Consider the following 24081-nt stretch of genomic DNA (forward strand, 5'->3'; position numbering starts at 1 on the left):
CCTGCCCATGTTAGACTTCCCAAAATGCAACACCTCACATTTCTCTGTATTAAATTACATCACCATTCCTCAGCCCACCTGGCCAATCAATCATGATTGTGCTGCAATTTTACACAACCATCTTCAAAACCACCCACTTTAGTATCATCTGCAAACTTGCTAATCTAGCCGTGTATGTTCTTATCCAAATCATTGATATAGATGACAAACAGTAATGAGCCCAGCACTGAACTATGAGGCACGCCACTAGTCACAGGCCTCTAGTCTAAGAAACAACCTTCCACCATCACCCTCTGCTTCCTTCCATGAAGTTAATTTTCTATCCATTCAGCTATCTCTACTTGGATCCCCAGGAGATGTCTGATCTTCATATCTTGTCTGATCTTCATATTGTCTGATCTTCATATCCTGTGTCTGTGCAAATATGCCTACTTTGGAATTGCTGGTGATGTTTCTAAACCAGGAGGAAACAGGAATGAGGTTTTAACCCTGGAGGGATTCCAACTCACAGGTGCAGCTATTAATGCAAAACAGATGAATGAGTCCAAAACTCACCAAAAGAAGTCTGGATAAATATTTATTGCATCTCCTCCAATCCTCATCTATTGCATCCGCTGCATATAGATCTGTCAACAGATCTATATCGGTGAGACCAAGCGGAGGTTGGGCGATCGTTTCGCCGAACACCTCTGCTCAGTCCGCAATAACCAACCTGACCACCCGGCTCAGCACTTCAACTCCCCCTCCCACTCCGTATCCAACCTCTCTGTCCTGGGTCTCCCCCATGGCCAGAGCAAGCAACACCGGAAATTGGAGGAACAGCACCTCTTATTCCGCTTGGGGAGTCTGCATCCTGGGGGCATGAACATTGAATTCTCCCAATTTTGTTAGCCCTTGCTGTCTCCTCCCCTTCCTCAGCCCTCCTGCTGTCTCCTCCCATCCCCCAGCCTTCGGGCTCCTCCTCCTTTTTTCCTTTCTTCTCCCCACCCCCCCCCCCCCCCCCATCAGTCTGAAGAAGGGTTTTGGCCCGAAACGTTGCCTATTTCCTTCGCTCCATAGATGCTGCTGCACCCCGCTGAGTTTCACCAGATTTTTTCTGTACCTCTGGATAAATATTGGTGTCTTGCAAAGAAAAAAGAAACAAAAATTCAGACTGTTGATTTTTTCTTATCAACTAAAATTAATTGCCTCCAAATGTTCTTGTTCTTGTGGTTCTTCTGGATATGGTGTTGATTACACCTGATTACACTACTGAGGAGTGTCAAAGGAATCTTGCAAGTTCTCAAAACATTGTTCACACCACAGATGCCCATGAGGCTTTTAAGTTCAAGTCCCCATACCTTTTTGAAAACTGGAATAACCTTTGCCATCTTCAAATCCTCTGGTACACCTTCTGTAAGAAGCAACTTCAGGCACTTACAGTCTTTGCCCAAATCAAATCCAGCAACTAACATCACCCTCTTATGTAATCCATAATTAAACAGGTTCTTTGAATGACTGATCCTCTAAGACATTTAGGGAGTTTAATGCTTGATCTTATGTATTTATTCCTGAAGTTATAATCCCTTCAGTCTGCATTGTTGAAATATTAACTTGTTGAAATTTAAATAGAATAATATTTATTTCATCTATTTTCAGCTAGTGTGGGTGCCAAAGATAAATGTGAATTGAAGTACAGATGTAGACAAAACCCAAACAAATGCCAAGTTGCATTATGCATTTTTTTCTAATGGGTTTAATAGTAAGATTAAACGAGTACTTACCAGTATGAAGTTTGATCTGTATTTTATGAGGAGTTACGGTGAGGTATTACGTGAAGATCCCAGCCCCAGTGCGCATGTGCGGCATACTTCGAAGCAGCGGTGTGAAATCACAGGATAGACACAATATTTGAAGTAAGATAGTAAAGATCATGAGACATCAGTTTATTAGTTTGATCTATATAATGAGGGTGGGAGCGGCGGGCACGTAATACCTCACCGTAACTCCTCATAAAATACAGATCAAACTTCATACTGGTAAGTACTCGTTTAATCTTACTATTTTACTTCGCAGTCACGTGAGTGATTCCGTGAAGACTTCAAAGGTCTGTGATTTCAAACCGTGTAACAGTTTTTATTTCACTCACTGCCGAAGTTTTTGAGGGAGGAAGTGTTATCGTAATCAACCAGTGGATCTGCTTTCACAAGAAACAGAAAGGTATTTGTTAACAATAACAACATAAAGAGCTCCCCTGAGCTTAAATTAATATTGCAGTTTGTAATATTCTTTCTGCAATTAAATCAGGTTTATCAACGGTTTATAATAAAAAATGTTCTGAACGTCGTTCCTTTGACCATTCTGCCGTATTGAGAATGTGGTCAACCGGGATGTCCATTCGTTCAGCCGCTGATACCAATGCTGCCCTAGTGGAATGGGATTAAATGTATTATTATCTATTCCGGCAGCTTTCAGTACCTGTTTGAGCCACCTTGGAGTGGTTTGGCTCGTACCCCGTCTTGGGGTTACTGTGGTTGACCCATAGGCTTTCCTCTCCCTCTAAGATTGTGGGTTGTGTCTATATATAGTAGTAGATGGGTCACCACACTCAACCTGGACTCTGGTGGGTAGGCCCGGAATCCCACCAGTGAATTGGGCGTTCCTGGTCCATATAGCCATATAACGACTACAGCACGGAAAACACAGGCGATCTCGACCCTACTAGTTCGTGCCGAACTCATAATCTCGCCTAGTCCCATATACCTGCGAGTTAGATTTTACCAGACCTAAAATATGAACGTGATGCGTCTGGGGTAATCACCATGTTATCCAGTCTAGTTTTATGGAGTGACCGGACTCTGTGAGCGTGTATGAGAGCCATAAGCATGAGCGTTTTTAACATAGATTAAGCAAGCTGAGGGATCTGGCTGGTGCCATTCTCTGAGATATGTCAATATCACACCAATATCCCATACATGGGTATACCTGGGTTTTTGGGGCTTATTATTATAGTTGCCCTTCATAAGTTTACCTTCAGTGGATGGGATCCCATGCTCTGCTGTCATGCTCTTTTAGATAAGCAGATAAGGCGCTTCATGCTGTATTTACGGCACTGTACTCACCTTTTAGTCATGGTGTAGATGTTCCAGGAACTCCAATACGTCAGTGGTTGAATAGTTCGGTATGTTGTCCCTGCGTCGTGGCAGTATTTTACCCATGTTAGCTTTTAGTGACTGTTCGCAGGGATGCCGACATGGTGGTCCCTTAGATAATCCCAGTCCCTGGTAAGGTCTATTCAAACCCTGCACCCAGGAGTTTGATGTTTCCCTGGCATGGGTGGCTTGTGCCTGATACTGGGTTGAGTCAGCAACCATGGTCCACTAGGGAAATCCATAGGTGACTCGCCCACCGTGTCGTGATGAACTGGGAACCATGGCTGTGTAGGCCGGTCGGGCACGTTCAATATCTCGGAGACTCCCATCTGTATTGCGAAGTGCCCGTCTGATGAGGCAGAAGGGAGGAAGGCAAAGCAGAAATTCCCCCTTCCAGCGTGTAGGCATCTATCGCTGCTGCCTCTAATCTGGTTCCTAAGTCACATACATAGGTTACTGGTGATTCCGTCTTGTGCAACCAAATTGATATCTGGCTTTCAAACTGCTTAATACCTTTAGCAGATATTTTGGGTTTGACATCTATTCAATGTTATCATAAATTTTACCCCGTGACATGGTGTCTCCCACTGTGTTCTAGCTTCCTAGGACATAGGCAGCTGATAGTTAAAATGTCTTTTGACACACCATTGCCAGATTTGTTTGACCAATTTGATGCACAACAATGATTATTATGCTCCCCATATGGTTGATATAAGCCACCACCATAGTATTATCAATCCGTAACCACATATGTACGTGCTGCATTTGAAATGCATATGTTTTTTAGCCCAATAGGCGATCACCAATCCCAAGTAGTTGATGCCCGGTATGTGTAGTAACGATGTTTGTGAATTGGTCCATCTGTTACCTGTGCTGGATATGGAGTTTAGTTGCTCCCCAGCCTAAAGTACTGGCATCGGTTTTTAATAACCAAGTTGGGATTGGTGATGATAATAGGGCTGAAAACTATGCCAAATATATGTCTACCCACCACCTTAATTGTGATATAGCTTCAGTGGGTACATTCATGATTTGATTATAGTGACCCAAGTACCTTGGCAAAGTAACAGTCATATGGACGGAATTATTATTGAAGCCCAGATAATCCATGGTAGTTAACGCTTCAATTCTGGTGTATCTGGGCGTGGGATAAACCTCAGAGCTTTAGGGAGCTGTTTCGTAGCTAGAACTGCTGCCACAGCTAATTCCTTTGTTTCCCCTAATATGAGGATATCATCCAATATATGTCATGATTATGCTTGTTTTCTTAATATTTTCATGGCCGTTTTTAATATTTATAATAGTTTAGGGCTGAGGTTAGACCATAGGGAATGCTCTATGCTCCCATGGTTGCCCTAACCGGGATATCCATTATCCAGGTAAACATTTTTAGGTATCTATAATGATCCTAGTGTATGGGTATAAGATAGTTAGCATCTTCCATGTCAATGCTCCCCATAGGTATCCTTGGGAGATCAGATGTCTGGCAGTGACAAAAACCCGTCTCCATCTTAAAGTGTATATACTCAACAGATTTATTTAGTGATATTAGATCAATGATGATGCTACATTCACCATCTTTTGTAGTTTTTGTGAATATATTCGATACAAATTCCAATGGTTCATGTTTACTCCCATGATCCGTTTAGTAATGAGCCTTTCTAGTTCAGCTTGACCTTCTCACTTCTCTTTTCTTAGAGGGAGAAAATGCCCTTTGGGCGCATTGCTGAACTGGCGGTAATATGCCCAATTTGAATTCGTTTTTATCCTCTAATACTGTTGAGTATATTTTAGTTATTTGTGACAGCATCCCATGCTTTATCCACAAGTGTAAATGCCCCCCCACGCAGTTAGTAGAACACCCTTATTTAGTGTAAACTGGGAGGAACCAGACTACCTACCTCCATGTTTATTGTTTTTTCATGAAGGCCTAGTTTGCTGGTATGCTGGTGCTGTCGGTGGGGCGGCGCATTTTCCCACGGCACCGCTCTGGGCCCCTGTCTAAAAAGAACTTTGGGGGTAATGTGAAGCGGTCGCCAGGCTTTCACCAGTCCTTGTTTGATATTGCTGGTGGATGCCGAGGGGTGCTGCCAGCTGGGTGTTGGATGCGATGTCCTGCTCGTTCCATGGCCTGCCCTCATGAGGCGCACAGGTTTAGCTGCCTCTCTTCCCGCAGCAGCGGTTTGCATAGCCCCGTATATTTGGGGTTGCGGGCAGGTCTATATGCACCATTGTTCAGTCGAGTATCCCAAATTTGGGAACATCTTAGGCGTCAGCACCCTGGTAGTGCAACGGGATAGTCTCATCCTGGGAGAACCACCTTGGTGATCATGGCGTCTCGCCTGCCAGGTGAGTATGATCCGTGGAAAAACGAGCAAAGGCGGTAACATCTTGACCCTTCTGTTAGGAGCTTCAGAATTCGCTGCTTGTCTGCGAGTCTGCTGACCCAGCTGCCTGCGGATTTGCCTCTAGAAAGGCCTGCTCCTGCAGGGCTTTGTTGGGAAGATGGTCGCGTGGAGGAGCCATGTAGTGGCCCACGACACCCAGTAGCTCTTCCTGATCCTGCTCCCCTGGCATACTGCTGTTCTCGTCCGCCTGCCCAGCGTTTAAGCCAGCCCAGCCCTGGCCTCCTTAGCTAGCCTCAAAAGAGGGAGCAAAAGGGTGTGCTATAAATTGGAGGAGGCATAGCTCAAACTCCGCTGTTGCATCAATCCCTCGTCAAGGGAGATGGCTAGTGCAATAGCACTGGGGTAGGAGTGTCAGCTCCCTTGGCATTCAGCCAGTGCCCCTTTTTTCCTGGAGGTGAATTCCATGACCTCCTCTGGCTTGGGGAGACAGACATACTTATTTTTGCTGTCTCCAACCTGTTCCAGTTTTGGAGGAAGTTGGCTCCTGTAGAACCTGTTAAATTGGGAAGATTTTTGTCTTACCTGTATGTAGAGGCTGCCTGCCATTTTTCAGGCGGCATTGTAGCGGTTCCCGGGCGGCGATTCTCCTTGTCAGGAGTCTGCAGGGCTGCCGGTCGGGTTTTTAAATTTCCCGCCGGTCCGCTGCTGTTCACCAAACAGCTGTTCAGCGGACCGGCCTCAGCGCAGCTCCCTCTCAGCGGTCCGCAGCCTGTGCGGTCCGGGTAGCGCCTTTCCCCCTCCACTGTCGGCTCCTTCGCTGGAGTCGAAACGCGGGCCGCTGCCTCTCTACTTTGCTCCCCCTGGAGCAAAAACCACAAGGCCCGATTAAGGTAAGTACTTACCTCACGTTCCTTGGATGCGGGAGCTGCCGACTCCCGCTGGCCGCGTTCTGCACAGCTGTGCGATTATGCCGCACATGCGCACTGGGGCTGGGATCTTCACGGAATCACTCACGTGACTCCGAAGTAAAATTATAGGATTTAGAAAATTGATTGTCAAGTGTTTATTCCATAATTAAACTCAAATGAGATAGTGCAGTTTTGAACTAACAACATAAAATAGAAAGATTAAACGAGAACTTACCGTTTGATCTTTATTTTATGAGAAGTTGAAGTGAGGGACTACGTGAAGAGCCCACCAGCCTGCATGCGCGTCAATCTTCAGAGCAACTGTATGAAACCACAGACCGCTTGCACAAACTTAAACTATAGAAAGATTAATAACCGTTGACTTATGAGATTCAGGGTAAGAGTGGAGGGCACGTAGTCCCTCACCTCTCATAAAATAAAGATCAAACTTAAAACGGTAAGTTCTTGTTTAATCTTTCTATTTTGTATCGAAGTCACGTGAGTGACTATGTGAAGCCTTCGAAGCTCTGTGGTTTCATGCAGTAAACCAATCTGTGTGTTAAACACTTAAACAAACCATAAATGGTAGAAAAGACAAGGGTTATTTACAACATGATGCTAACTTGCATACATGTCCATTGCCCTTAATCGGACCATAGTCCCAATTGGCTTTCAGTTAGACAATAACTCATGCAACATTGTTCAGAATTTTATCTACAATCATCCAGGCATATTCAACCAAATTTTATAACTTCTGAAAGTGTACTATGTAAGCCTCCTGCTGTTGCAAGAAGATGATAAAATGGGAATATCCATTGTATTGGCTGCTAATGAGCCAGCCCCCTTGGAAGAGTGAGTCTTGAAATTATTTGAATTCACACCCACTATTAGCTGCATACACTCTATTCATGTTGAGATGGTCTGCACCAGCAATCTCTTGAGAAAACTATTAAATAACAATGAAGAATCTATCCTTCATCTCATAGGTACTAGCAAGCTCAGTGTACCTGTATACATAATAACACCCCCAATCTCCGATCTGGTGGGTATTGCTGTCAACTCCAAATTGTACCCAACCGTGCCCGTTTTGCTTTATGAGATCATTCCCATAACAAGGTACCCTCATGTCAGTTATGACCCAGAGACCGAGCCGGAGATTGAGTAAAGACTGTGTTCTTTGTGCTGAAATCAGTTGCTAAAAGCATAATCAACTTAAAGATACTGCTCCCATTAGGAATAAAGTAGATGAATATCTGCATAATAATTTACTGATACACATTCCATACTACTATGAGTCTAGGCTTTAGAGCGGTCATATAAAAGACACCTTGCATAACGTTAGTCAACAGCGGGTGAATAACCAATCATTTATTGTCCCACTTATGGTACTAGAGAGAATGACAAAGCTGCACAAGCAGTGTCAATTGTGCTATAACATAATCGCTTCTCTAAGCCCAAACTGAAAGATACACAAACCTCTGCTACTTCTGTTTAAAAATAGCTCACGTGTCTTCTTCGCAAACTTCCCATCCAACCGTGCAGAGCTAGCTACACGAGAAATAGGCTGAACCAGCCGTCACTCGTGACCGAGTAAATAGAAGCTTGTTTCAGCTGCCTTTTACAAAGAACACTCTGAATGAGTAGGCTAAATTGGCACTATTAAAATTCATGTCCCCTCATCTTTAATATCATAAGAGGCATCTACTAATAAAACCCCTGAGTCTTATCAGCTGCAAAAGCATGTCGTCTATAAACTTCATGACACAATGCCCTTTTGATCTGAGTAGGGCAGCATTAGCTTCAGAATCTTTGTAAATAGCCTAGGCCTGAAGCCAACCCCTAGGTAGAGCCTAAACATTCCACCACTGGCTTTGTCATCAAAAACACCAGCTATATCTGTGCCTCTCGTGTATAGATATGGAAAAGTATGCATCTTCAAGATCGATTGAGGCCCTAAATCCTCTGAATCAGCTAAATTGCTGAAAGACAATTATCCATCTTAAACTGGTTAACCAAACACATGATCAGACTAGAAAAATCCATTAAAAAAATAAATATATATATATATTTTTATTAGAAGCAAATGTACAAGAATAAAACAATCAGCGTACAAAATTATACAGTTAATGTACAGCTTCGATTTTAACTTTTTAACATGAAAATAAAGGAAAAGAAAAAAGAAAGAACACCAGAGAAAAAAAAAGTGAGAGGTGCAAAGATAGGACCCCTAGACTCCCAAAGTAGTGTAGCCAAAGAGTGGATAAAAGAAACGAAGAAAAAACCCCCCAAACAAATAAATAAAAAAAGAAAGAAAAAAGTGGTGATATACCTGCCTCTCATACCTTCCCACCCACCTCACCCAACCCATAGTTGGATTTAAATCCAAAGTTGTGTTGCACCATACAATCCTTGTAAGAATTCGGTGAAAGGTGTCCATGTCTTGAAAAATTGATCCTGTTTTTCTGCGAAGACAAGTCTAATATTTTCCAGATGTAGTGTCTCGGACATGTTTGTAATCCACATCTTAACAGTAGGGACTGATGTGTGCTCCAAAATGTAAGTATTCTTTTTTTTTTGCCGTTATCAGGCCATAATTAAAGATACGTCTTTGAAATAATGTTCGCTCAGAACAGGCTTTTGATGCACCTAGAGTGGTCAGTTCAGTATTGGGGTCCAATTTTATTTTAAATATTTTAGAAAAAAATTCAAAAATTCCCCTCCAGAAATTATGTAACTTTATACAAGAGGCAAAATAATGGGTTATAGTTGCTTCCTGAAGGAGACATTTATCACAAATAGGAGAAACATTTGGGAAGATCTTATTCAGTTTAGACTTTGAATAATAAAGTCTGTGCAGTATTTTAAATTCTATTAGCGAATGCCTAACGTTAAGAGAACAGTTGTGTATGTATAGAAGACTTTCCTTCCATCTGATATTTAAAATTGTTAAGCTGAGTTCATCTTCCCAAGCTTGTCCAATACTTCCGACGATGGGGTTTGTATATTTAAAAGGGTATTATAAAGGTATGATATTAACTTGTTTGAATACGAGTTTCTATTCATACATTCGTCTAGTGTGTATGGAAACATATATTGATAGTCTTGGGCATATGATTTCAGATTGTCTCGAATTTAAAGATAGCTAAAGTATTGGCTACCTTTCAGATGATATTTCGACTGTAATTCTTGAAATGGGAGAAGAGTTCCCATCTCATAATGATCTCCCAGTTTTTTAATTCCTAATCTTTCCCAGTGTGTGAACGTTTTGTCTAAAATAGACGGCTTAAACGAGGGATTATTGGCAATTGGTGAGAGAAGAGATAAATTTCTCAGTGTAATTGTTGGCTTCACTTGTTTCCAGATTCGTAGGGTACTATGGATAATCAGATTTTTTTCATATACTGTTTTCTTCAAATTTATTGTAGAGAGAAGAATCGCGCCTATATTAAAAGGCGAACAATCCTCTCTCTCCATTAACCATTTTACCTGTTGGCATGTGTTGTCCATCCAATAGATTACGTTTTTAATATTCGTTGCCCAGTAATAGTACAAAAAGGTGGGGAGAGCCAATCCGCCAATTTCTTTGGGTTTACATAGATTTCGTTTATGGATTCTGTGTGTTTTATAATCCCAAATAAAGTTTGTGATCAGAGAATTGAGTTTAAAAAAAAAACATTTTAGGGAGATAAATCGGTATTGATTGAAATAGGTACAGGATTTGTGGAAGGAAGATCATCTTTATGGTATTTATTCTACCTATGAGAGAAATTGGAAGCGTTTTCCAAAATTGAATAAGGGCATTTAGTTCGGTAATTGACGGTGGAAAGTTTGCTTGAAATAGAGAAGTGTATTTTCTAGTTACGTGAACTCGAAGATATTTAAATTTTTCCGTAGCAATTCTAAAAGTGAATTTTAGAAGGTGTGTCGGATCTTGAGGCTTTATTGACATAATTTCACTTTTGTTCCAGTTTATTCTATATCCTGAAAAGGAACGAAATTCCTTTATAAGATTTAGTATGTTTGGAATGCTGACTTGGGAATTGGTGATATATAGTAGTACATCATTTGCATACAATGATATTTTATTATTAGAATATTAGTATGTGACTAGAGCTGGTAGCTCCTTCATATGATTAAAATGAAGCATATCCCCCATTAGTTCAAGGGATTTGAATTCCTTATCGATATCCACTTGGTTGGAGTCACCTATGTAATAATCTCCAATCTCCTCTCTTCTGAGCGGGAAATATTATACCGCAACCCTGAGCCAGGTGTTGATTCCCTTCTACTGAGTGGAAGATATTATAACGCTAACCCTGAACCAGGTGTTGCTTCCACAGGCATCTGACTGGCACAGCCTGTAAGTGTCTCCTGAGCCAGGAGCACATTTCCTTTTTCATTCTATTTATCTATTTATTTATTTATTGATCTATTTATTTATCCGCCATTTGCTATTTATTTATTTGCCTCCCATTTATTTATTTATTTATTTATTTTTACTCACTAGACTGGTTGCGCCTGCTAGTGACTCTGAGTCCCTGCTCCCTTCTGGAGGCTCAATGGAGTTTTTAGGAGAGGAATATAACGCAACCCTAAACCAGGTATTGCTTCCTCAGGCCTCTGGCTGGCTCTCTTTCGGAGCTCCAAAGGAGGTGTCTGAACAGGCCTCGCCTGTCAGATGCTCCGAACAGCCGCCTGCTCCAGTGGAGCCCCAAAACCGAAGGTGCCTGTATGACCGCGCTCGTCCGATTTTTTTTCTCCCCAACAGCCGCCTACTTCCTCTCGGAGCTTCAATAGCAGTAGCTGCACGGGCCATGCCCGCCAACTTTAGCGTTTGACCACCCTCCATGGCGGCAGCTGTTCGGCCACTTCTCGAGTAGCTGCACTGGCCGCGGCCGTCAGCTTCTCCAAGCCCGCTGCACCTAATTAACGGAGCAGCGGGCCGTTCCTGGAATAAAAAATTCCGAATCCCATGCCATGCGTCGACGTATTGATGCACATGCAGGCTGGCGGGCTCACGTGATTTCGATATAAAATCAAAGTTTAGTCCATCAACGTTGTACATTTAGTTAGAAGCCTCTTTTTGAGAGAGTGCAATCTGACCTCAATAATGGCCTGGGCACTTCTAAAGAGGATCTATTCATTGCTCAGTTAGATGGTAAAATTACCCATTATGTTGAGGGGGGCATCTTGCAATTGATAATAAGTCAGTGTTGACAATACTGACGCTCAAAAATGGAGATCAATATATTGACCAGTCTGCAAAGGATCCTCCGCCTACTCAGTCCCTGGGTTGAGAATATTTCTTGTTTACTACCTGTTATCAATCTTGTCAAGGCTGGTAGAGATAATAGGCATTCACAAATGAAACATTGGCTGGGGATTTGGTGAAGGGTCATTCTCAGTGAGAATACATTCTGGGTGGTTTGAGCAAGCAGTGTGTGATCTTTTATCCATTAAAATCAAATAAACGGAGAGCTGTGGATTGTGCACCTGAGCTCCTGAAAGAGCCACTGCCATCTTACTTGAACAGGCAGGCACCAGTACGTTATTACCAGGAAAATATTGGTCAGGGTTGGAACATTGCTTGTGTCCTGTAAAGTAAAATTCAGGGATGTCTACAACTTTGTTTTCATTTCAGATATCTTCCTGAAAGTTCCAGTGCCACACTTTACTGCATCATGTGATAACATTACAATGTCGTTAAAATATGTGCGTTTGACTTGCAAACTAATCCTGCTTCCAACCAAAAGCTGGTTCCTTAATGCCCTGCCCTGCACTTTGCACTGATACTCCTCTCTGATCTGTAGAGGTGATCTTTCAAGACACCGTGGGACTGATTGTGCTTGAACCATGCACTCCACAGCACTTACTGTATTAATATAGGGAAATTTTAAGATAATTAAGAATAAATATCCAGAGGGCGACACTGTGGTACAGCGAATAAAGCTGCTGCCTCACAGCACCTGAGATCCGGGTTAGATCCTGACCTCATTATCACTACATTGAGTGTAACCCTAATTCCTGACCTTACTGTGCTTAGCTTTTGACTATATGTCTTATACTATGTTGTGACAATCATCAAAGTTGGAAGCTAGCATTTACCTCAGCACTGGTTTTCTGTAACAACAATCCCCCTCGATTTCCTTTATATCTAAAAACATTGATCTCTGGCTTCAAAGTATTCAGCAACCGATCCTCAAGGGTCAAAAATATTGCTTCAATCTGAGGGTGGTGAATTATTACGACTGCAGCACCTGCTTCTGTACATCTATCAGAGGTAAACATTATCCACATAGAAGCATGAGGAAATTCAACATGTCTCCAATGGCCCCTACAAACTGCTACAGGAAGTGCACTACAGGAAACATATTATTAGGTTTCATTATAACTTAGATTGGAAGCACTTCTGCCCAAGACCACAAGAAACTGCAGAGTTGTGGATGTAGCCCAGCCCATCACAGACCAGACTTTTCACCCTTGACTTCATCTACACTTCACGCTGCCTTGGAAAAACAATCAACATAATCGAAGAATATGGCTTTCTTGCATTCATAGGTCAGGGCATAGAATATAAGAGTTGGAATGCCATGTTACATCTTTATAAAACATTGGTTTGGAAACACACTTGGGTTCTGCTCTCCACAATATAGGAAGGAAGTCTGAAGAAGGGTCTCGACCCAAAACGTCACCTATCTATGTTCTCCAGAGATGCTATGTGACCTGGTGAGGTACTCCAGCACTTTGTGTCTTTTTATAGTAAAAGCCCTGTCCCAAGGTACGAGCTCATTGAAGCGTTCTCCCCGAGTTTGCCCTGATTTGAACTCGGAGATTTACAGTAATGGCCGCTCGTAAGTACTCGGGGCTCTCGTGGACATTTTTCAACATGTTGAAAAATCGACACGAGTCTTCCCGAGCTTACCTGCCATTAGCGAGTCTTCCCGAGTACCTGCCGTTAACGTTACAAGTCGCTAAGAGACGTCCCCGAGCTCCGACGTACCCGCTACGTTCATTCTACGTGCTTACCGCGAGTTTGATTTTTTTTTAAACTCGAAAGAGTTCTTGGAATGAACTCGTACAGTGGAACAGAGCCATAAGGATGTCGCTGTAATGGAGAGAGTTCAAAGGATGCTGCCCGAATTGGAGAGCTTTAGTTATCGAGAGAGATTCGACAGGCTGGGCTTGTTTTACCTGAAGTGAAGGAAGCTGAGGGGTGATCTGATAGAGGCATGCAAGATTGTGAAAACCACAGATGGCATAGATGGTCAGGATATTTTCCCTATGATAGGGATGGAAAAACAAGAGAGCATTGGTTCAAGGTTGGAGTAAAGCACTTCAAATAGTAATGAGGGGTAATTTTGTTACACAGAGCATGGTCGATATCTGGAACACAGATATTAGAGGAGGTGGTGGAATCAGTTACAAGTTCTACATTTAAGAGGCATTTGGACAGAAACTGACAAGGATAGGAGGGTACGGTCCTAATGAGAGCAAATATGGGCATTGTGGACGTTTGTTGTTCTGTACAGCTGTAGGAATCTATGACTCCTTAATTTTTTCTGCCAATTATATGAATAAACCAAATCATTCGCAAAATATATGGCTGAAAAAAATCAATCCATGTTAAATTACTGTACATTCTTCGCCATCATTTTGTTGATAAATTGCATTGAATAATATGGATTTACTATTTTTTCTCTGTATTATTGATCAAATTCATATTATAATCATCATAACAAAATACAATATTCCTTTCTCCATTCACTATTCATTATTCATAAATAGACTGAAATGACCATTGAATTAAACCCGACAACACAAAGACAATTGACATTTGAAAAATGATTTTGTTTAAAAAAGGAATAAAATGTTTCACCTAAAAGAGATGAATTGGATAAATACTCCAATGAAGCAGCACAATTGCAAATGGTCATAGTGGTGTTTTATTTCTTACCATCTTTCAAGAGCAGAGTAGCAATATTGTGCTGAATAATCTATCTTTATCGACATATGCACTGCAAAGAGTATTTTCATCTCTATTTTAAAATGAAATTCACCATTAGTCTGCCGCCAGTTAAGGCAATTCTAAGAAGTAGAATTACGTATCATTCTAAATTGATTATTTTTTAACATGAAACATCGGATAAAATTATTGTGCCTCATTTTTTTCTGCTTTTTATTCGCTATAGAAAATAAAAAGTATTGGACATTGATATTCTTATTATTTGTCTCCATAGATTATTTCCAACACTATGCATCTGCTCTCTCTGGGAAAGATCAGCAGCTCTCTGGAAAATGGGCCAACAACACTGAAGAAATGTCAGTCGTTTTGTTATCTTCCTCCATCATAGGATGGAGGAAGGTGACAAAACCAGATAGATGTATATCTCGGAGACACCAAGAACTGCAGAAGCTGGTTTACATAAAAAGATGAAATATGGGTTTATTAAAAAAAAAGTTCCAAAGTGCTGGAGTAACTCAGCGGCAGGCAGTATCTCTGTGTTGACAACGGATTGGTAACGTGGACGACGGAACTGCAGATGCTGGTTTAAACCGAAGATAGACACAAAATGCTGGAGTGACTCATCGGGTCAGACAGCATCTCTGGAGAAAAGGAGTAGGTAACATTTTGGGTCGAGCCACTTCTTCAGACTGAAAAAGGGTCTTGATTCGAAAAGTCACCTAATCCTTTTCTCCAGAGATGCTGTCTGATCCGCTGAGTTACTCCAGCTATTTGTGTCTATCAGGGATAGGTAACGTTTTGGGTTGGGACCCTTCTGAAGAGGTCGTAAGAGGTTCGGTGGATCGAAAAATAGCAAAGGCAATTTATGTAGGGAAGCATATGTAGGGCAGCTTCAGTTTTACATCTGGGTAATAAGTGGTCACTTGCCTCTGTTTCAGGAGTTTAGGGACAGTGTGGAAATAGATGCTCCATAAATCTAGAGTCATTGTGTGTACCGAGTGATGGTGGCATTTGGGTGAGACGTCTCTACTTGTGAACAATCTGGCTTTTATAGTCAGGATATTAACCATATAACCATATAACAATTACAGCACGGAAACAGGCCATCTCGGCCCTACAAGTCCGTGCTGAACAACCTTTTTCCCTTAGTCCCACCTGCCTGCACTCATACCATAACCCTCCATTCTCTTCTCATCCATCTGCCTATCCAATTTATTTTTAAATGATACCAACGAACCTGCCACCACCACTTCCACTGGAAGCTCATTCCTCATTGGAGTCTACCAGCCAGCCTACAGAGCACCCATGATATACTGGTGATAGACACAAAATGCTGGAGTAACCCGGCGGCTCAGGCAGCATCTTTGGAGAAAAGGAATAGGTGATGTTTCGGGTGGAGAACCTTCATTAGACCTCGATCCAAAATGTCATCTATTCCTTTTCTCCAGAGATGCTGCCTAAGATGCTGAGTTGCTGAGATCCTCCAGCTTTTTGTGACTATCCTCGGTTTAAACCAGCATCTGCAGCATCCCTGGTGAACATGCATCGGTGACATTTCTGGGCGAGACCCTTCTTCAGACTGAAGTAGGGTCCTGACCCGAAACTGTACCTATCTATATTCTCCAGGGATGCTGCCTGACAAGTCGAGTTACTCCAGCATTTTGTGTCTTTCCTTGGTAAACCAGCATCTGCTGTTCCTGGTTTATACAGGAGAATGGAAACTATGTTTCAAAGAAAGAGAGTGAGTGAAGAGAGAGGGGAGATGAGCAGGAAAGGGTCTGAGGGAGGAAGAATGACTAGAGTGAGGGGATCAATGAAGCATCTAATAGAATTGGGTCTCACAATTAATCCATAACACGCTCCTCATGAACTCACTTGTGGCATCACTCATCCTATAATAGCAAAGAATAGAATGCTAATTTAAGGAAAGTTCTGAGCTGACCATTTTTCATTTGAGATTTTAGTTCCAGAAAATACAATGAGTAAATAGATGAGACAAGAATTGCTTTGCTGATGGGCTATTCAACCTTAACATCATTCTATTTTTTAAGCCACATCTACATAGAGTCTGAAGAAGAGTTTCGGCCCGAAACGTCGCCTATTTCCTTCGCTCCATAGATGCTGCTGCACCCGCTGAGTTTCTCCAGCATTTTTGTGTACCTTCTACATAGGGCACAATGCTTTGCAGGAGAATATTTAAAATGGGAATAAAACCAGGAAACTTATGGTAACACTGGAGGGAAAGATGGATGCAATATGGGATGTTGTTAACTAAATGTTACTATGGCAGTTGTCGTCACAGATCATCACAGATAATTAAGAATTTCTACAATGGGAGAAAGGGAAAACTAGAGATTGGAAAACTATTGTCTTTTTATATTAACAAATCTATGTGAAATTTTTGTCATAATATCACATTCACCTTATTCCTGTTGCTGATCAATGTACTTGTTTATTTTTGATTTTGATCAGTCCTTTATACTGTTATCATATGTAGATCTTCCTTTTCTCCTTTCTTCCACTCTCCTCCTACATTTCCACACTCCCCCCTCCTTTCTTTCACTCCTACTCTCGTCCATCCTTCCCTAATTGTTCTTCCCCTTTTAGTTTCCTCCTCGTTTTTTAAATGTTTTTAAATTATTTTTATTAGAAGCAATTGTACAAGAATAAAACAATCGGCATATAAAATTATACAGATATTGTACAGCTTCAATCTTAACCTTTTTAACTTGAAAATAAGGGAAAAGAAAAGAGAAGGACAAGAAAGAGAAAAAGTGTAAGGTGCAAAGATAGGAGCTCTAGACTTCCAAAGTTGTGTAGCCAAAAAGTGAATAAAGATGTAAGAGTGGAGAAAGAAGAAAAAGAGAAAGAAAAAAAGAAGAAAAAAGTGGTGATATACCTGCCCCTCGTCCCCTCCCACCCACCTCACCCAACCCATAGTTGGATTTAAATCCAAAGTTGTGTTACGCCTTACTATCCTTGTAAGAATTCGGTGAAGGGGGTCCATGTCTTGAAAAACTGATCTGGTTTTTCTGCCAAGACAAGCCTAATATTTTCCAAATGTAGTGTCTTGGACATGTTTGTAATCCACATCTTAACAGTAGGGACTGATGTGTGTTTCCAAAATGTAAGTATATGTTTTTTCGCCGTTATCAGGCCATAATTAAGGAAACGTCTTTGAAATAATGTTAGCTCAGAACAGGCTTCTGACGTATCTAGAGTGATCAGTTCAGTGTCGGGGTCCAATTTTGTTTTGATTTAATTTCAAAAATTTCAAAAATTCCCCTCCAGAAATTATGTAACTTTATACAAGAGGCAAAAGAATGGGTTATAGTTGCTTCCTGAAGGAGATATTTATCACAAATAGGAGAAACATTTGGGAAGATCTTATTCAGTTTAGACTTTGAATAATAAAGTCTGTGCAGTGTTTTAAATTATATTAGCGAATGCCTAACGTTAAGAGAACAGCTGTGTATATATAGAAGATTTTCCTATTGTTAGGCCGAGTTCATCTTCCCAAGCTCTTCTCATTACTTCCGACGATGGGGTTTATATATTTAAAAGGGTGTTATAAAGGTACGATATTAACTTGTTTGAATCTGAGTTTCTATTCATACATTAGTCTAATGTGTCTGGAATCATATATTGACAGTCTTGGGTATATGAATTTAGATTGTCTCGTATTTGAAGATATCTAAAGTATTGGCTACCTTTCAGATGATATTTCGACTGACCATCTCCCCGTTTTTTAATTCCTAATCTTTTCCAGTATGTGAATGTCTTGTCTAAAATAGACGGCTTAAACGAGGGGTTATTGGCGATTGGTGAGAGAAGGGATACATTTCTCAGTTTAAGGGTTGAATTCACTTGTTTCCAGATTCGTAGGGTACTATGGATAATCAGATTTTTTTCATATACTGTTTTCTTCAGATTTAGTGGAGAGAGAAGAATCGCGCCTATATTAAAGAGAGAACAATCTTCTCTCTCCATTATTAACCAGTTTACCTGTGGCATGTCCCGAAGTTACCTGTTGGCATGTGTTGTCCATCCAATAGATTATGTTTTTAATATTCGTTGCCCCGTAATCGTACAAATATTTGGGGAGAACCAATCTGCCAAATTCTTTGGGTTTACATAGATGTCATTTATGGATTCTATGTGTTTTATAATCCCAAATAAAGTTTGTGATCAGAGAATTAAGTTTAAAAAAAAATGTTTTAGGGAGATAAATCGGTATTGATTGAAATAGGTACAGGATTTGTGGAAGGAAGATCATCTTTATGACATTTATTCTACCTATGAGGGAAATCGGAAGCGTTTTCCAAAATTGAATAAGGGCATTTAGTTTGGTAATTAATGGTAGAAAGTTTGCTTGAAATAGGGAAGTATATTTTCTAGTTACGTGAACTCCAAGTTATTTAAATTTTTCCTTAGCAATTCTAAAAGGGAATTTTAGAATGTGTCAGATCTTGAGGCTTTATTGACATAATTTCACTTTTGTTCCAGTTCCAGTTCCAGTTTATTCTATATCCTGAAAAGGAACCGAATTCCTCTATAAGATTTAGTATGTTTGGAATGCTAACTTGGGAATTGGTGATATATAGTAGTACATCATCTGCATACAATGATATTTTATTATTAGAATATTTAGTATTATAGCCATGAATATTTGGATGTACTATTATACTTTCTGCTAAATGTTCAATCGCTAGGCAAATAACAGGGGTGATGGTGCACCTATTGCCCCTGGATAGCTGAAATTTAGGTGAGAGTATTTGATTAGTCAGTATTCTGGCAGTCGGCCTGTCATATAGCAACTTTATCCATGAAATAAAGTTTTCTCCTAATTGCAATTTTTGCAATACTGTAAAAAGATATTTCCATTCTACTTGGTCAAATGCTTTTTCTGCATCTAATGAAATAATTGATGTATTTTATCGTTCTATGTGAGTACATTATATTAAACAGACGTCTAAAGTTGTTAAACGAGTGTCTCTTGGGTATAAACCCAGTTTGATCAGAATGTATTAATTTATTAACGTATTTACTTAGTTTTCTTGCCAGGGTTTTAGCAATTTTTTTCTGATCTGTATTTAGCAGGGCAATTGCTCCATATGATCCCGGTTCTTCAGATCTTTATCTTTTTTGGGTATCAGTGTAATAGTTAATTTGGCTAAAGTTTGTGGTAACGTCTGTCCTTTAATTGCTTGCATATAAAGGGCTTGTAAACAGGGGAAGATTAAATCATAAATTTTTAAATAAAATTCATTACTAAACCCATCTGGGCCTGGGGTTTTCCCATTCTTCAATGAATTAATAGTTACTTCGATTTCTTTAATTGTGATCTGCGCTCCTAATTCTTCACGTTCTGCCACGTTAAGTGACGGAAGATTACAGTTGTCAAGAAAGTCTTTAATTTTCAACGTTTCTGCTGAAGTTTTAAATGTATATAAATTTTGATAGAATTGTACAAATCTTTCGTTAATATCTTTAGGAAGTGTGAACAGTTCACCTTTTTCTGATCTAATTTTTTGAATAATATGATCCTTTTCCACTTTTCTCAACTGACATGTGAGAAGTTTATGCGGTTTGACTCCAAATTCAAAATTTTTCTAATTAGTAATTTGAAATAGCCTGATAACTCTTGCGGAGAGAATTTGATTTAACTTGAATTTTAATACTGCTATCTTATTATGTTTATCCATAGGATCTATAGTATTTTCTGAATCCAGCTGTCTGATCTGTTCTTCTAATTCCAGTTGATATGCTTGATATGAAATGATAGAACCTCTAATAAAGGCCTTAAAAGATTCCCATAATAACGAAGCCGAAATACCTGGTGTATCATTTGTCTCATAGAACAATTCCATCTGTTGTTTTAGATATTCACAGCAAGTTGGGTCAGTTAATATTTGAGGATTAAATCTCCAGAAGGTTTTTTTATTGTACATTCCTTCTAGTTTTAGGGAGAAGGTTAGAGGAGAATGATCGGAAATAATACTATTATGATATTCCTCATCTCATTGGTTTCTTCTCCTCTTCTCTTATCAACCAAGTTTGCTTCCTTCTTAGAGTCATAGAGTCATAGTGATACAGTGTTGAAACAGGTCCTTCAGCCCAACTTGCTCACACCGGCCAACACATCCCAGCTACACTAGTACTACCTGCCTGCGCTTGGTCCATATCTCTCCAAACCTGTCCTATCCATGTACCTATCTAACTGTTTCTTAAACGTTGGGATAGTCCCAGCATCAACTACCTCCTCTGGCTGCTTGTTCCATACACCCACCACCCTTTGTGTGAAAACGTTACCCCTCAGATTCCTATTAAATCTTTTCCCTTTCACCTTGAACCTAGGTTCTCTGGTCCTCGATTCCCATACTCTGGGCAAGAGATTATGTGCATCTATCCGATCTATTCCTCTCATGATTTTATACACTTCAATAAGATCACCCATCATCCTCATGCGCTCCAAGGAATAGAGACCAGCCTACTCAACCACTCCATATAACTTAGACTCTCTAGTCCTGGCAACATCCTTGTAAATCTTCTCTGAACCCTTTAATGCTTGATCATATCTTTCCTATAACATGGTGCCCAGAACTAAAAACAATACTTTAAAAGCGACTCACCAACGTCTTGTACAACTGCACCATGACCTCCCAACTTCCATATTCAATACGCTGACTGATGAAGGCCAGTGTGCCAAAAACCTTTTTGACCACCTTATCTACCTGCGACTCGACCTTCAAGGAACCATGCACCTGCACTCCTAGATCCCTCTGCTTTACCATTCACTGTAGAGGCACACCACTAGTCACAGGCCTCCAGTCCAAGAAGCTACCTTTCACCATCACTCTCTGCTTCCTTCCATGAAGCCAATTTGCTATCAATTCAGCTATCCCTTCTTGGAACCCTTGCGATCTAACCTTCCAGAGCAGCCTACCATTCTTCTGGTCCAAAATCATCTCACCCTCTCTTATCTCTTCATCTCATGCCAACTCCCCTCCACTTCCACTCTCCTAAATTCTGTTGTTTCTGTACACCTCTTCTTGTTCTTTCGTCTGCTTCATCTCCTTCCTTATTCCTTTCCCCGCCTTTCACTCACATTTGCCTCCTTCATTCCCATTTCTTACTTACCTCCTCCTTTTACCCTGATCTGTGCCACCCTCCCTCCTCCTTTTATTTTTTTTCCACCAGCTGTCCAATATCCTCCAGTTTCTAATGATGATAAAGCTGAATGCTGCAACAATAACGGTTCAAATTTCAACAGCGCAACTAAGAATGTAAGGAAATAAATTGAGTGTTGCTATTTTATGGAAAAATACTGTCATGCACTGGACGGGCGGCTGTTTGTTGGGCCAAGAGCTGTGGGTTAATCCCCCAGCAAAAAGTCATTATTGAAAAGGGATTCTTTCTTTTGCTGTATTCAACATAGATAGAAATATATAATCCTCACTCTGGCAAGACTAAGGAAATGTAATGCCAGCTGATGCACTTGTAAATAATGCCTCATTAGATGGTCATCAAGTAGCAGTGTCATTGGTTACTTTCATGCCAGCGAGGCAAGAATATAGTGTTTACTCAGCTGCAAGGGAGCAGGTAGCTTCCTTGAGGACATTAGAGGGAAAGGTCTTCTGACAGCATGTGTTATAATACAAAGTTTTCAGTTAGTAGATCCCCAATGGCTGAGTGAGTAAAAGCATTATCCAAATCCAAAAGTAAATACTGCAGTAACTGAAGATTTAAAAATAAAACAAAAATTGATGGAAATATGTACGACTATTAACTAGTTCTCTTCTCTTTTTGCAGGGTCCATCGCCAATTCAGTCATTCAACCTCACCTGGTCTCTACCCCGCCATGTTCTCCGCCTCAGTTCCTTATTTTTACAGCAAAACATTTGTTTCACATTTAACTTTTCCCAGTTGCACTAAAAGGCCATTGGCCTGATCAGTAACTTTGCTTCTTCTTCCATGGTTGAGCTGCCCAATGTTTCTAAGATTTTCAGCTTGATTTTTATGGAATATGCAGATAGGACCCTTGCACTTAATAGCACTTGGCCATTTACCCCCCCTGGATATTCTACTATTCAATAATATCTAATTGATTCATTGTTGTAGTGGCTATGTTGTGTCTTTAATTACATTAGGCTTTAGACCTTTGAGCCTTATGTCAGTGGTTGGAAAGTTATTAGACGGGATTCTGAGGGATAGGATTTATTTGCATTTGGAAATCAAAGATTTATTAGGGATAGTTTCTGTGGCTTTGTGCAAGCAAGGTGGGCTGGTGCATCTAAGGTTGCAGCATGATCGTGATTAACTGGGGAGGTGGGCAAAGGAATGGCAGATGGAACATAACTCAGACCAATGATGCATTTTGGGAAGTTAAATGAGGTAAGACATACAGAGACACTGTGGGTAAAGGTACAGAGTTCCCTGAAAGTGGTCAATAGGAGAATGGCATGCTTACCTTCATCAGCCAAGGGATTTGATTACGAGAGCTGGGAAATCACATTACAGCTGTACACAATGTTGGTTTGGTCACACTAGGAGTTTTGCGTACACAGTTGGAAGGATGTGACTAAGCTAAAGAAGGTACAGAAAAGATTCAAAGGGATGTTTTCTGGATTGGAGGGATATAGAATGAAAACATGCAAGTGTGATTAGTGTAGATAGGCATTATAGTCAGCATAGACATTGTGGGGTGAAGTGTCTGTTTCTATGTCCAGCACTAGAGGGCACAGCTAGAAGATGAGGGAGGAAAGTACAATGGAGATGTGCTGGCAAGTGTTTTACACAGAGAATGGTGGGAGCCTGGGACACATTGCCAGGGGTGGTGGTGGCAGCAGATACAATAGTGATGTTTAAGAGGCTTTTAGATAGGCACATGGAAGTGATGGGAATAGTAGACTATAGATCAAGTACAGGCAGGTCAGATCAGTTTAACGGCATCATATTTGGAGCAAACATTGTGGGCCGAAAGGCCTGTTTCTGTGCCGTACTGTTTTATGTTGTATAATAGTACAGCTATAGTTCTTCATTGGGGTGTCCACAGAAATTAAACATGGAATTTCCAAGTCTATCTAACCCAAGATCCTCACTCCAGAGCAGCATATATTCTACAAATTAGGCTAGAAACTATTTTTGGTAATTTTATTGAGCAAACATGAAATATTTGTCTTTCTTTTCCCGTTTAATACTGACATTGATAATTTATTTAAAAAGGGGTAACACCTTTGTTCAAGTAGCAAAGCATGTAGATGTGTCACAAGCATTTTCTCCAACCATGATATCCGCATTCTTCTGAAGACTAGATCCCGGGCATTCAGGTCTGGCGATGCAGAGGTCGATAAGAAGTGCAGATAACGACCGTGGTAAGGCCAGCAAAAATGCCAAAAGGGACTTTTTCTCTAAGCTGGAGGATGAGACGGATGTTCAGCAACTGTGGCAGGGCTTGAATGCCATCACCTCCGACAATGCAAAATCAGGAGGCGGCTCAAACAACAGCGTAGCATCACTCCATGACGAGCTCAATGCGCTCAATGCACTGTTTGATAGGGAGAACACTGATGTGCCTTCCCGAGCCCCATTCACCCTGATGGTATTACAGTCACAGTCAGAAGATCCTTCAGGGGGGTGAACCCACGGAAAGCACCTTGACCTGATGGTATACACGGTTGAGTTCTCAACACCTGTGCAGTCCAACTGGCGGGAGTTTTTACGGACATTTT

At 40.8% G+C, this 24081-nt stretch overlaps 1 protein-coding gene across 1 annotated transcript in view; it reads right to left on the minus strand.

The window, feature by feature from the left end:
- Positions 1–24081, minus strand: part of gabrb1 (gamma-aminobutyric acid type A receptor subunit beta1) — a 264736-nt gene that overhangs the window by 57569 nt on the left and 183086 nt on the right. The window lies entirely within an intron of this gene.

Source organism: Leucoraja erinacea, chromosome 1 (assembly GCF_028641065.1).
Source record: "Leucoraja erinacea ecotype New England chromosome 1, Leri_hhj_1, whole genome shotgun sequence".
Taxonomy (NCBI): Eukaryota; Metazoa; Chordata; class Chondrichthyes; order Rajiformes; family Rajidae; genus Leucoraja; species Leucoraja erinaceus.